Source organism: Sciurus vulgaris (genome assembly GCF_902686455.1).
Source record: "Sciurus vulgaris genome assembly, chromosome: 7".
Taxonomy (NCBI): domain Eukaryota; kingdom Metazoa; phylum Chordata; class Mammalia; order Rodentia; family Sciuridae; genus Sciurus; species Sciurus vulgaris.
Window position 1 is genome coordinate 146,445,414 of NC_136467.1, and position 14,210 is coordinate 146,459,623.

Sequence of the window (14,210 nt, forward strand, 5' to 3'; positions counted from 1 at the left end):
TTACTTTAGGCTGGGAAGGTCAGACATGAACTGGAGTTCATTTCACAGAAGAGAACAATTGAAGCCACTCTTGGGATGCCCCTTGCTCACACAGTTACTCAAACTTGAAAGTTTGTAGAACCAACTTGGCAAGAAACTTGTTTGTTCTGTGACTATTTTGACTATCACCTGAAGAGTGAGTGATTTTTTGGGACGGCTCCTCCTTTCCTTTCATAAGCCCTGAGTGAGTCAGGACCTCCCTGTCGTCATCCAACCTTAGACAGGACAAGCTCACTCCATTAGCATCTTAGTTACCTGTGTTCCCATTCCAGCCTCTCTCCCCGGAATTCATCATTATTCACCGAGAGCAGATCTTTATCCATGCCAGGTGACTGCTGAGGACCAGCCAGAGGAGCCTTGTCTGATTTTGAGGGGGACACTCAGCAGGACACCCAATCAATTGGACCCCTTTTCCCTGACCACATTCTGAACCAATTAAAAGGCATAGGAATTGAATGGAGGGGGAATATCACCATTATTTAAAATCAAAAAGTCTTGGTTGGAAAGTATGACTGGAGGTCTTTGGGCTTCTTAATATTATGCCACTGAAATCACCCAGCTAGTGCCAGGTAGTGCTGGCAGACAGAAAACTGCCACACAGGGATCTTAAGGCTTGAAGGAGCAGAGAACATGTACTTCCTCCAGGCTATTCCGATGGGGATGGGGGTGGTGAGATGTGCATGTTCAGTCGCTTCTCCCGAACTGAAGTCCTTCTTCCTCCTGTGAAGTGGAGAGGACAGGGAGAGCCAGAGGAGACACTCAAAGCGAAATGTTCCCAGTGGAAACGAGAAGAGTGGGGAATAAATGTTCCCATCTAACTCCTACAGCAGGCAGAGCCATACACAGACACACACACATACACACTCACACACACACACACACAGATACAGTGTAGTTATGCTTTGTGATTCTGGGATTGTGACAACTTGTAAGTCTGGGAGGAATGAGTGTCCTCATGGAGAAATCTCCCAGTGAGGGATCTCTCTCAGCGTGGGTTAGTGCAGAGGCACAGTCCTGCGTGCATCAGGAGTCCTGAGTTCCGGCCCCGGTGCGGGTATTAAGCAGCTCTGGAATTACTCAAGGTCACTGTCTTCTAGGTGCTCTGTCCCCAGCTACGCCTGGGAAATCAGAGCACCTGTCCTGCCATGTGTGTGAAGTCCAAGACAGAACGGGAAAGGGCCTCTGAATAGCCCAGCTCCACTTCACAGAGGACGAGAAGATTCCATAAGAAGAGAAAAACATTTTTCCTTAAAAATAGAATAAATGTGGAGCAGCCTTTTGTCACCACACAGAACTCTTTTAGCACCGAATAATTCATCCAAGAGTGGACCTGTGAAAGTGAAATGGAGGGAAGGGTAGGGAGACTCCCTAACCGCAGCTTGAGAGCGGGTGTCATTGAATCAGTCTGGAGAATACACAGCCAGAGGCTTAATTACACATTGTGATTAATCACGCTGGTAACGCTAAACCCTGGGACAGATCCCCTTTTTCCCCTCGGGGAAGCCTTACCTGAATCATTGCTGAGGATCAAGAGGCTGAACCCCCTACTCCAAGAGCTGTTTTTCAGAGAATGGTGTGAAATGATAAGGCACCTGAATTTTTCTCTTGCAACTTCTTGAGAAGTCGGTGGATCAGTCCTTGGCCAGGACACCTGTGTAATTCCATAGGCAATATTCAGTTATTTGATCTAGTTTGTTAAAATAGGCAGGACAAAAAAGGAAAGAGGAGGAAAAAGGTTAAGGAAAGAGAGAGCCAAGGAGGGTTCATTCTGCAAAAACAGGACAAGGGGGAAAAGAAGGAATAGAAGCCCATCAGCCCTCACTGAAATTTCCCAGAGCAGGTGCAAGTCAGCAGAACCGCTTGGCCCCTCCGAGTCAGAGCTTTGCTTATTGTGGATGCACAAAGGCAGAATAGGAAATTAACTTCGATCAGAAGGACGGGGAAGGACTTGTGTTGTTCCCTTTTTTTCCATATTTCACTCTCTGCCCCTCTCATGCTCACTCACCCACGACCTTGGGAGAGCCTCGCGCAGTGGCAGGTACTGCACACAGGAAGAGGAACCGGACACTGCCTCCCCCGCTCGGGAGATCCCAGCAGGTGGGGGAGACCCCAGGATCGTGGTTGCTGCAGCACAGTATGAGGCAGGCTAAAGCAGAGATTGGCAAAGAGCACGGAGTCGCCCAGAGCGGGGCCTCCAACTCCGGACACGAGGAAGGGGTCGCAGGAGCGGTCCTTGGATGGACTCCCCAGAAAACAGACACAAAGACAGGTCTGCATGCAAAGCTTCTTGGAGGGTGCTCACTTTTAAGGAAACAAGAAATGCAATTGTCAGACACCTTTCTTAGCCATCCCACGGGGTGGCATCTCTGACACTAGGGTGGTCATTCAGAGCTGCCATTGATTGAGACAAGGGAGCCAGGACTTGGTACTCCGCTTGGACAAGAGGGAAAAGAAGAAACAGAATCCTGTCTCTTCTCACTTATAAGAGGTGGGCAGTTCCAGGAGGGGGACAGTCATAGTCTTGGGCAAGGAGGCTCCCTCAAGTCAAGAACAGTTTTCAGGGAAGGATTTACCTGAGCCTGCAGCAGGTATACCCTGATGCTGGGGACCCAGGTCCATGGGGCAGGGACACACCCCAGGCCTGAATGCATGGCAATACACTACAGGGTCTTCCCAGTAGAGAGTAGATCTGAGCTGCATTTTCTTAAATGCAAATACTGACAAGGAAAGAACAGCCATCGTAGAAGGAAGAAAGGTGAAGGGAACTACAGAGAACACTGGGCATTCTTAGAAAGCAGGGCAAGGGAGGAATGGGGAAAGATGAGCCCAGAAAGTGGGCCGCCAGGCCATTAGGAACCCAGCTTCCACGGGGCATGGTGTTGCGCACCCGTAATCCCCGCAGCTCAGGAGGCTGATGCAGGAAGATCACAAGTTCAACGCCAGCCTCAGCAACTTAGTGAGACAAGCAACCTAATCAGACCTTGTCTCAAAAAAAAATAATAAAAGAGTCCAGGGATGAAGCTCGCCGATCAAACACAACTGGGTTCAATCCCAGAACCGAAAAAAGAACTCTGCTTCCCAGGCTAAAGAGTCTGGATTTTATCTTAGAAATGAGGGCAAAGCCAATGAAGCGTTTTCAATATTGTTTAAAGTTATTTTCTGATTTATACTCATAAAGTTTGGAAAACGAATTAAGTACAAAAGAGAAAATAAAATACAGCTATAATTCCACCATGCAGAAGAAACCATAATTAACATTTTGATGGTTTTCCTTCTGGTGTTCCTATTTATAGGGAAAGATATCCAGGCAGAGAAAGATTTTCAAAAAAAAATTGGACCAAGATTTGACCGTAGGGACAGGTTTGTACATCACTTTCATGATTTACATCACAAGCGCCTTTATGTCCGTAAATGTTTTTCAAACAAACGATTTAAATAATGGCAGAATATTCTATCATCAGATTTAATTAACGTTTCCTTTGTTTTTGGACAATTAGGTTTCTTTCCAGATCTTTGTCTACAATTCTTATTATATCCCTAAGATAAATTCCCAACAAGGGAATCATCAGCCCAAAAGATAGAAACATTTTGTCAACCTAAATAAAAAACAATCAGAGGGAGATTCTCCGAAGAATACTGATACTTATTTGAGGATATTCGAGCACAGCAATGGGAAAATCCGTGCCCCAGGAAATGATGGGCATATTCAAAGACACTGAGGCAAGAGGCATCCAAAGAAAAAATGAGGAGGATCACGTCCGATATTTTGAAACCATAATCCTTGACCATGTTGACGGACAGCAAGGGTGATGTCAGCCCCAGACAGTGCTGGGCAGATGTGCTTGCAGAAACATTTTCTGTGTGAAGTTGGGGTGGCCTCCGTGGTTCTGACAGTGCTCTGTGACAGTCTCCGTGCAATCGCCACATGTAAGAACCATGCCTTCACAACATCCCAGCTTTATTTATTTATTTTTCTCCTTAGAGTTGGCACAAACGACTCCATTTTGATTCTGATAAGTTTTATATTCCTTCAAAACGTTAAGTTCGAGAACACCAATGTAGATAAAGGAAAAACTGGATCTTTTATTTCCTTTATATTTGGTTAACTGACCTCTTTGTCTTCAATGGAGAACCAGGAAGAGATCCAAACAACTAATAGATGACTCAGGTACCCAAGGGTCTGCCATGATGGCTTCTGGGGCCATGACACAGACCCTCCGTCACTGCCCAACTCTCGCTCCATCACCTACAATGTTGGAGACTGAATGACATCTGAAACCTAGTCTGCCCTGACCCTCAACCAACTGCAGTATTCAGATTTTATGTTTTCCTGTCCTGTTCGAAAAGATCCAAATGTCCAAAGCCAAGGATCGGACGACCTTTAAAGTCCCTTCTCCTCCTAAAATTCTCCGCTGCTGTCTCTGCAAATGTTCCTTAGGAGTGAGCTCTGTTGTTAGCAATGCTTTCAACATGATGCTCCTTCCCCAAAGGCAGACAGAAGGAAGAACCTTTAAGCCTTCTATTGACATAACTGAAATTGCCCTGAATGCTCTCAAATGTATCTCTATTTGTGCTGCTGCCTATAAATTACTTTCTCATGGGATATGGTTTGAATTATAGCAACAATCCATCCCTTCCTCCATTGGTTGCCAGCTCTTCCCCAGGGTCCCCAAATACTTCTTTTTGATGTTCATATCCTAATTTTTATCCAAGTGTTATGTTCGGCCCATAGTCCCTAGAGCCTCCATCAGACATAATTCTCACTCAACAGGAAGCGAGGTTCCGGTAATGTGACCGGCTCCATTTGTGAGGACCCTTCTGGCAACACATGCCCCTGAAGAGACTTGCTGACATGTGTTTACAATCACGTGGACGTATCTCCATGGCGGCTCCAGACGCCTTCCATCACCACGGCCCTTGGGGTGGTGCTCACAAGTCCAGCCTGCCCCTGAGCTTCTCTGATATTTTTTAAATCTGGCATCTCAGGAGGCAAAAGAGTCTCATCAAAAGAGGAGCAAATCAGCATCAAGAGGTCTAGATTCTTGGCATAGTTCCGCCACTAAAAATCCAGGTGACGGGGAGGGCTTTGCCTCCCTCTACCATCTCTCAGCATTTTCCTGAAGATAAAACGAAATAATACTCATGGAAACACAAGATGACACATGCAGCTTCAGAGATGAAGGTGGTATTTTACTGCAGGAATCCTGTTTATATGGTAATATAATCCATAAATAAAATGGAATCATTGAAAAATATTTATTAAGCATACCAGGAACAAGAGCAGACACTTGAAGATCAAAGAAAAATCAGCATACAGTCCATGCAGTCAAGGGGTCCAGAGATTACTTGGAAAACAGACATGCAAGCAATGAACTCTAGCCATGGTAAGCACTCTAACTAATGGACCTCTGCATAACATGATGTGGGAAGTAGGGAAGTAACTACCCGGCTGAGGGTAAGTCACCAAGAAGAGCAAGACATAGGTACCATCCAGGCAGATAAATCAGGAAAGAAAGCGGCACCTATGAACTCTCCCAGGAAGACAAAGTACACCGCGTGTTGAGAAAACAGAGGTCCGTGGGCATGAGGGAATGCAGTGTGTGCTTCCGGAAGTACTGAGGTCAGCAGCAAGGCTGGAGTCTTGTCCCACCGCATGGGCTAGGCTCTGGGCAAGATGGGGCCAGTGACACACTTTGAGCATGAATCGATCAGTCATGATTCAGGCAAGAAATGTGGCACCCTGCAATTGGCAATCTGAGAAGTATATATAAAGGGATGGTGTTTAAAGCTGTGGGCAGAGTCTCAGGAAATTGTAAGGGGACCTGCTCTCATCTGTGGGCTTGAAAGGGTAGAAAGAGAAATAGCCACTGAGACTTAGAGGAGAGAGACACTGAAGGCCATCCAATGGGAGCTGTCTGTCAGCACCAGTCCAGAGAACAGCCAGCCCACGGTGAGAGTCAGGGAAGGAGCTGGAGAGATAAATGGTGCCCCTTGCTGTGAATCTCACCATATTCCCCCATGACCATTCTCAGCCAGAAGCCAGAGGGCGAAGGAACTTTTGGGAAAGGAGGCAAAGTGAAGAAGGATAGCCCTGGAGGAACAAGGGAAGGCTATTGAACACTGGGCCAGGAACGCCAGCTTGGATTTTTATGGAGCTCACCACGCAGCAATATGGAGACAGGGAGCTGGGGATAAAGTAGGTGAGAGATGACCAGAGTCCTCCTATGTCACTGGTGGTAGCAGTGAAGGGGTGTGATCGATTCAGACGGGAGCTAAAGAACTTAGCAACTACTCACTGTGATCTCCATTTTTTCCTCAGCTTATCAGGTAATAAATACAATCTTAAGGAAACAAGATAACTCTGTGGGATGCAGCCTGTCACTTGTGATGTCTGACACTCCTCTTCCTGTAAGCAGTTCACTTCAGCGGTGCTACCAAGCCTTGGATTTGGAAGCTGAGAAGTTATTAAAGTTATTAAAGGCTGCTTTATTCTTATCCGATGTTGAGAAACAACATGGTGATGGTAGTGGGTTGATTAGTAGACTCCCCCCAAAAGATATGTCTACGCCCTGGAACCTGAAATGTGACCTCAATTAGAAAAATGGTCTTTGCAAATGCAATTAAGGGTCATAAGATGAAATCTTCCTGGATTATTCAGGTGGGGCTTAACTCCAGTGACCAACATCCTTAGGGGAGCCAGAAAAGATGACATGCAGACTCGAAGACAAGGACATGTGAAGATGGAAGCAGAGACTAGAACTGAGTAGAATCAGGCCTTAGGTGAACACTGAGCCTCCAGAAGCTGAAAGGGCAAGAAGAATCTTCCTCAAGAACCGTCAGAGAGAGGGGCAAGCCTGTTGACCCCTTAATTGCAGACTTCTGGCCTCCAGAACTACGAGACAGTACATTGCTGTTGTTGAAGCCGTGCAGCTTGTGGTAATCCCTCGCAGGAGCCCTGGAAAGCTAGTAGAGAACAAACCAGAGAAAACCATGTTCTGATGACCTCATTTCCAGACACTAAAAGAAAAGAGGCAAAAATTAAACTTCATCCATTTCTTTTTCCTAGGCCAAACCTCTGATGAGCTAGAAGTCGTGCCTGGATTTTTTAGAAAATACAAGCTTTAGAATAAGTTTTAGGTAGTACAGTTTTCAAATTTCATGTTTACAACCTACATGTGCAGAACACTGTGACATTCATGACACGACCAGATGAACCCAGTCTAACCTGCAGAAAACCTGTGAGTTCCACCAGCCCTGTGTCTCACCTGTACCTAGCGCCATCTTGCCAGACCCTGAGGTGAAACTCCTGGCCTGTTCTGCACTGGGTCAGGCATGTGCCCAGCTGCCTTCCTCCCATACACTGGCCCAAAAGAATAACACAAGGACTAAACTTGCTCATGGGGTGTCTCATGTTACATGCTGCGCTCAAACCAAAGGAAGTACAATCTTCACAAAAGACAGGAGTCACAGCTTCAAACACTCCCGGGTGACATGAGATGGGGTTTTATTATTCCGTCAGTTGGAGACGTTTCACACCTGAGTCATGGTTGCCAGTCTCGGTCCTCACAGTGCAGATGTGCTGAGAGACTGATTAATAAAGGATTCTGGTTATAGAATGTGAGGTGGCAATAAATGTATGGAATTGCTCAAGACAACCAAGCGTGCTAATGCGAACACAACTTCCCTTGAAGAGACAGTGGTTTTCCCCTGCCCTTCTCCCTGAATGGCCTAATTCTAGGATTCGGCCCATCTAAAGATAAGGAAGGAAAGAGGGGGTGGCGCATCAACAGAACATGTCGTAAACTTCTTTGAACTCTAACAGTGCCATCGGGTGACCTGTTCTAGACTATGTCCTAAGAAACTCTTCTAAAAGGATGGTGGGCTTTTACGTCCTTTTTTTTTCAATGCATTCAAATTTGATCTTTGAATCCTACAGTAACGTCATGAGACACTGAGGAGAATTTGGGATGTCGTGAAAACAGGTGCTAAAAACACTGGCCTGAGGACACCAGTCTGGTGGAAAGCGCCACATGCCCCCAATCCCGTCAGTGACTCAGCATATCACGCAGACATCCACCACCCGCCGAGCCTGTCCAAAGTTCACCTCCCTCTGTCTACCTGGAGGGAAACAGAATCCATCAGATTAAGTGCACAAAGTGTTTCTGGTCCCTTCTGATACAGGCTAGGAGCCGTCAAGGAATTCCCATCTCCCGGGGACTAAGGGGCGTTCAGATTCAGGGAGGAAAGGGGCATGGGGTCTGATTTTTACAAACATGTTCAACCAAAACAGAATGTCCCCAACAAAGCAAGGAAGACCTAGGAACTTCATAAAATAGTGAAGATTCTGATTATTGTTTCAAATATCAACATTTCCAAATTCTTCCAGACTTTAAGAAAGAAAAAGAAAGAGAACATTTTGTTTTGCCCATCCAAACTTCTATTTCACACATGTTAAATACCTCTTTCACTCGGAAAGTCTGTAAAATATACCGTAATATTTAAATATTTACACTTTTATGTCTCTGCCATGTAACCACCTCAACTGGGCTTTATGCAAATACAGGAACTCTTCAAACATAAAATGAAGCCAAGTTTCTCACAGAAAGGAACCCTGGGACAACCTTCAATACTGCATGCCAAAAATGTTAGGAAATCCTCTCATTTAGTGCCCCAAAATAGCCACCAGCTTGGCCAGGGCAGAGGAGTTCTTCTCAAACCCATGCAGGGTAACAAAATTTGGAACCTTAAACTTTGGAAAATTAGTCTGTGAGGTGTTTTGTTTTTTTTTTTTTTTTTTTTTTCCTTAGCAAAGGCCATGAAGTAACCCAGCCTTCAGTCAAAAGCTGAAGCTCCCTGTGTCCTATTTCCCTGGCACACTGAGTCCTAAAGGCTACTAGCTGCTATACATTTTGCCAGAAATAACTCGAAGGCTCTCCTGAATAGGAGCCAAGCCTCTGTAACAATGTAGTCATTTTAAATTAAATTCCAATTTTAAATAACTAAGTCTGATTTTCGTTTGTGATCAAGGTTTATACTGGAACACCTCTGAGAAGGCTGACCTAGTGCATTCACCCTGAGCAGGGCATTGACTGACAAGCAAGAATTGGAACAAGAGGTCTAAGTCCAGATGCCAGAATGCCAGGGCAGTTTCTGAAAAGGAAACACTTTCTCTCCTTTGTCAATCACTCTGGTTTAAACCTGAACCTTGATTAGGAAGAAGAACTGACAGGTAAGTCTTCCTCTCCCATGACTTTCTTTTCCTACAAAAACCTGCCAGAGAGTAGCAATCTGGAAGAAAAAGATAAAATGAGAGCAAAGACTATCTGCAAGCCAAAAACTGGAAACAACAAAATGTCCTTGGAAAGGTAAATGCAGTACATCCATTCCACAGATTCTACTCAGCCATAAAAGAAGAAAGAACCATTCATCCACACAATGGCTTGGATGAACTTCAAGGGCATTATGCTGCAAGAAAAAAGAACCAGTTTCAATGAATCATTTACAGTACAACACCATTTAGATAGCACTCTGAAAATGACTAAATTGTAGAATGGGGAAAAGATGAGTGGTTGCCAGGGGCCTAGAGATGATAGGTGTGGTTTGATTATGAAAGTATACTGTGTTAGTTAGCTTTCCGAGACTATGACAACATACCTGAGATAATCAAGTAGATAAGGAGGGAAGGTTACTTTGGCTCATAGTCTCAGAGGTTTCAGTCTATGAATAGTTGGCCTGTTGCCTTTGGGCCTGTGGTAAGGCAGAACATCACAGGACAGGGTATGTGGTAAAGCAAAGTGTCTCACCTCATGGCAGCTGGGAAGCAGACCTCCAGTGACCTAATCCCTCCCATTGGGCCCCACCTCCTCAGGGCTCTACCCACTCCCGATAGCACCACAGCCTGGGACCAAGCCTTCAACACAGGGCCTTTGTGGGACACTATCCAAAGCACAGAAGATATCATGAGGGAGCCTTTGTGGTATCTTGCTGCATGTACACGTGTAATAAAACGGAGAGGAACGGTGCGCTTGCATGGTACTGATGTCAATGTCTTGATTTTGATGCAGGACTATAATCATGTAAGAGGTGATCACTGGGGGAAACTGGGGACAGGGCACGTGGGATCACCCTGGATCATCTTTGCTATCATAGCAGCACTTTGCAAATCTATAGTCCTTCGAAATCAAAAAGTAAACAGAGTGGGAGCCAAGAAAGATGAAGGAGGAAGTAAAAGAAAGAAAGAAAAAAGAAACGATGTGGGAAGGATATTGACAACTGCAGAAATGAAAAATGACAGGTGAGATTTGAAGGAAGGGGACAGCAGAGTAAATATCAGAGGTCACGGTCAGGCAAGCTGACAGCCAGAAACTGTTTGGATTGTAAATTGTAAATGAACTCAGTGGACAGAGAAGGCGAAAGATCATTGAACTGTTACCCCTGGATGACAGGGTAGAAATGAAGCCCAGTGAGCAAGAAGACGTGGAGTAAATGTGGCAGAGGGAGCTGCAGGAAGGTCCTGCGGGGACAGAGGGGCATGGGGAGGGCTTGGGCAGCCCAAGCTCCGGGCCTGACAGGCATCACGTGTGAGACCGCGTGACTGCGGATAATGTCTGTGGAGAGGAAGGCACCAGAGGGCCAGTCGGTAAAAGAAGCAGCAGCAAACCTTGGGGTCCTGAGCAGAATTCCTGATAAAATAATGATGCAGTAATGAAAGCATATCACAGGGAGATGAGTCTGAAGGAGAAGAGGGCTCACTCAGCTCTGGAAAATGACGGCCGAAAAATGAAGTAAACTAAATAGTCCTTCAGGGAAGGAAATTGACCATCAGCAAAGCACAGCAGCCTCTGGAAAGGCGGGTCCATCACCCAGCGACACATCCTGAAATGTCCAGCTTTATTTAACAGAAGATCTTCACTACCTCCTACTGCAGTCAAGCACACATCAAGCCTGATTTTTGCTTCAAAGGTATGTGATCTTAAGGAGCACTGTTTGTGCAAAAAATAAAGCACAGGAGCCTGCGTTGCCACGGGAGGACAGTATTGATAAGCCAGCTTTGGAGCAAACACCATGAAGACCCCCAGGGATGTAGACCAACGAGGATCAATTACCTTCTGCATCCCAAGAGCATGATATCAAAGTCTGGAAATTCATGCAGTAATTCCAAGATCTTAGAATCTGAGGTTTAGTGTGGACAGAAAGGAATTGTCCCCACACAGTGGAAGCCCAAGTTCATGGTCTCTACAAGTGACATGGGAAATTGCTAAGGAGGGCAGCCCTCAAGTAAAGGGATGCATGAAAGATCACTGGGCACTCCTTATGGATGGGATGGATGGGGAAGTTAAAAAAAAAAAAATCCCAGCTTCTCTCTCAGCTCCTGGGAAACATCCACTCGGAGTGCTTCGGAAACCTTTCACCTAGAGGTGGAGAAGGAATTGAAGTCATCCTGAAAATGTGGCTGGACAAGATTCCATTTATCTTCACTGCCACCAAGACTGACTTCTAGCCTTGGGTAAGAATACAGAGACAGCCTAAGGATTGGGAAATCCAAAGCACCTGGTAAACTTTGCCAGATAGTGTTCCTTGGTAAATCATGTTCCTGCGACAATACAAAGAAAAATCTCACCAATCCTACAATAGGTAACAATCAGTAAAATGAGAGATTACACTCCATGTATGATCTATCAAAATGTATAAATGCATTCTACTGTCACGTTCAACTAATTAGAACAAATTAAAAAAAATTTTTTTTAAAAGAGAAAAATCTCACTTTTCTTAGCCATTGTTACCCAAATTGCTTGCCAGGAAAGGGATGCAATTGGCAGAAGATGCTTTGATAAACCAGATCAAGGCTGAGTCTCCAGGCCTGTAGGTGCCCCGTTGAGAAACATGAAGCTAAATTTTTGGCAACAGAGCCATCAGCAGAGGGGAAGAATTCTCTAAAAGAGAACATTCTAGAAACTACTGGGCAGAAGATTTTAAAGACCTAAAGACCAACAGTTGAGAATAGAATTAGAAAGGGATATCTAATAATGATTTAGAGAATGACATTATGAGCATTATGAGATGTCAACTCCCTCTTTGGTCTTCCTTATACAATCTTTGGTAGGATCCTCATTGTCTCCCTGGTGGAACAAATTTTCTTTGGGGGAATGTCCTACCGCAGAGCCCTGCTTTAAAATTGGCACAAGGGCAAAAGCATAGCCTGCAGTCGATGCCCTTTTATTAACCATTAATTATTTAAGATGTGAAAAACCAAGTTCAAGGTCAACCTGAGCAACTTAACAAGATCATAAAAGCAACTAAGTGAGACCCTGTCTCAAAATGAAAACTAAAAAGGGCTGGGGGTAGGGGTCAGTGGTGAAGTGCCCCTGGGCTTAACCCCCAGCACCAAAACCAAACACAGGAGAAGTGGGGAGGTAGAGGAGTACCTTCTTCTCTTAGTAAATTTTGAAATTCCTGAGTCACATACTCCTTTGTTGGTTTCTGGACAGGCTCTGCAAGAGAGGCCTGATAGCCTGGGGTATCACCAGGGTATTGTCACATTCACCTTTAGGTCCCACGAAGGTCATTTCAGCCTTGACATCTTTTTCTCCTCCCTGGATCTCCAAAGCCTCAGAAACAAATCTCCGTGTCATGAAAAGATGACATCTATTTGCTTGGTCCTTTGTGCTTCCTCCTAAGGGATATCATCTGACTATAGTTCTTCTTTCTGTAAAATATCATGGTTTACCCTTTTACCAAGTTGCCAGTGATCTCATTGCCAGTATCTGAAATACTGTTTTCTCCAGAAGGGTTGGCCATTGTAAGAAATGAAAAATGGAAGTGAATCTAGAACCTTATACCTTCACAATTAAATCCTGTCACAGGGGCAGGTAAGATCTTTATTATCATTTAGAGTGAATCCATGATGTAAGTTTCTTTTTTGTACTAAACAGGAAAATAAAATATCTCACACGCGCGCACACACACACACACACACACACAGAGTAAAGGGTTGGTTGTGTCCACAAGCACAACAGTAGACTAGATGGGCAGTTTGCAGGGCAGGTTTTCAAGAGATCAGGGAGATGGAAGTAGACCAAGACTGGGAGCTAGAAGACCAATTCTCCAAGCCTGGTTCTGCCTTGGTTCCTGTGTACTCTTGAGAAAGTTTCTTACTGGGACAGGTTGACATATTTGACTCTATGGAAATGTTATAGGCCAGGCTACATGGGGAATGACCAGACAGACTCCATTTTAACCTGAGACTCCATGTCATGTAGGAAATGCTTCTCTTGTGGGAACACCACGTCTCTGTGCCCATCAACAGTCGCTTAGCATAACAGGTTTGGCAACACAAAATGGCAATTCTTATATGATGTGAAACTGTTCTCTTTTTGATTCCTATTTTTCTTAGACAATGTACCATGTTAACAGCGACTGCCTAGATGTTAGTAAACTTTCTTTAACTTGTACCCAACAAAGGTCGTTTTGACCCACTTCCCCTTCTGCCTATGATTTTAGATCTCATGATGTTAGTTTGTAGTTTTGAATCATAGCAATAGACCCTTATGACTGATGTACTGACTGATGGTATAAAACCCCCTGCAACCCTATGGTCAGGGCTGTTCTCCCAATAGCCACTTTGGGCATTGTGTGACAGTCAGCCGGCCGGCTAATAAAGACTCCCAGATTCAGACTTCTCAGTGGTGATTGGGCTGTTCTTAAGTTGCGCCCCACAACATTACTGCTAACAATGTCATTAAAATAGGGATAAACTTGCTTGTATATAACAGAAACAATATGTAAGTGGTGCTATGGTTTGGATGACTGTCCCCAAGGCCGAATGTGTTGAAGGCTTGATCCCCAGCCTGTGGCGCCATTAGGAGGTGGCGGAACCTCTGGGAGGTGGGGGCTGCGGGGTACCCTTGCAGGAGCTATCAAGCCCTCCTTTTTCTCTCTGTTTCCCAGCTGCTGTGAGGCAAGGACTTCACTCTACCACACGCTCCCTGCCGGGATGTGCTGCCTCACCACAGGCCCAAAGGCAACAGCACCTACTGACCATGGATTGAAACCTTGAGCCAAAATAAGCCTTTCTTTTTTTGGCACTGGGGATTTAGCCTAGAGCTGCATAACCACTGAGCCACCTCCCCAGCTCTTTCTATTTCTTTATTTAGAGCCAGGGTCTCACCAAG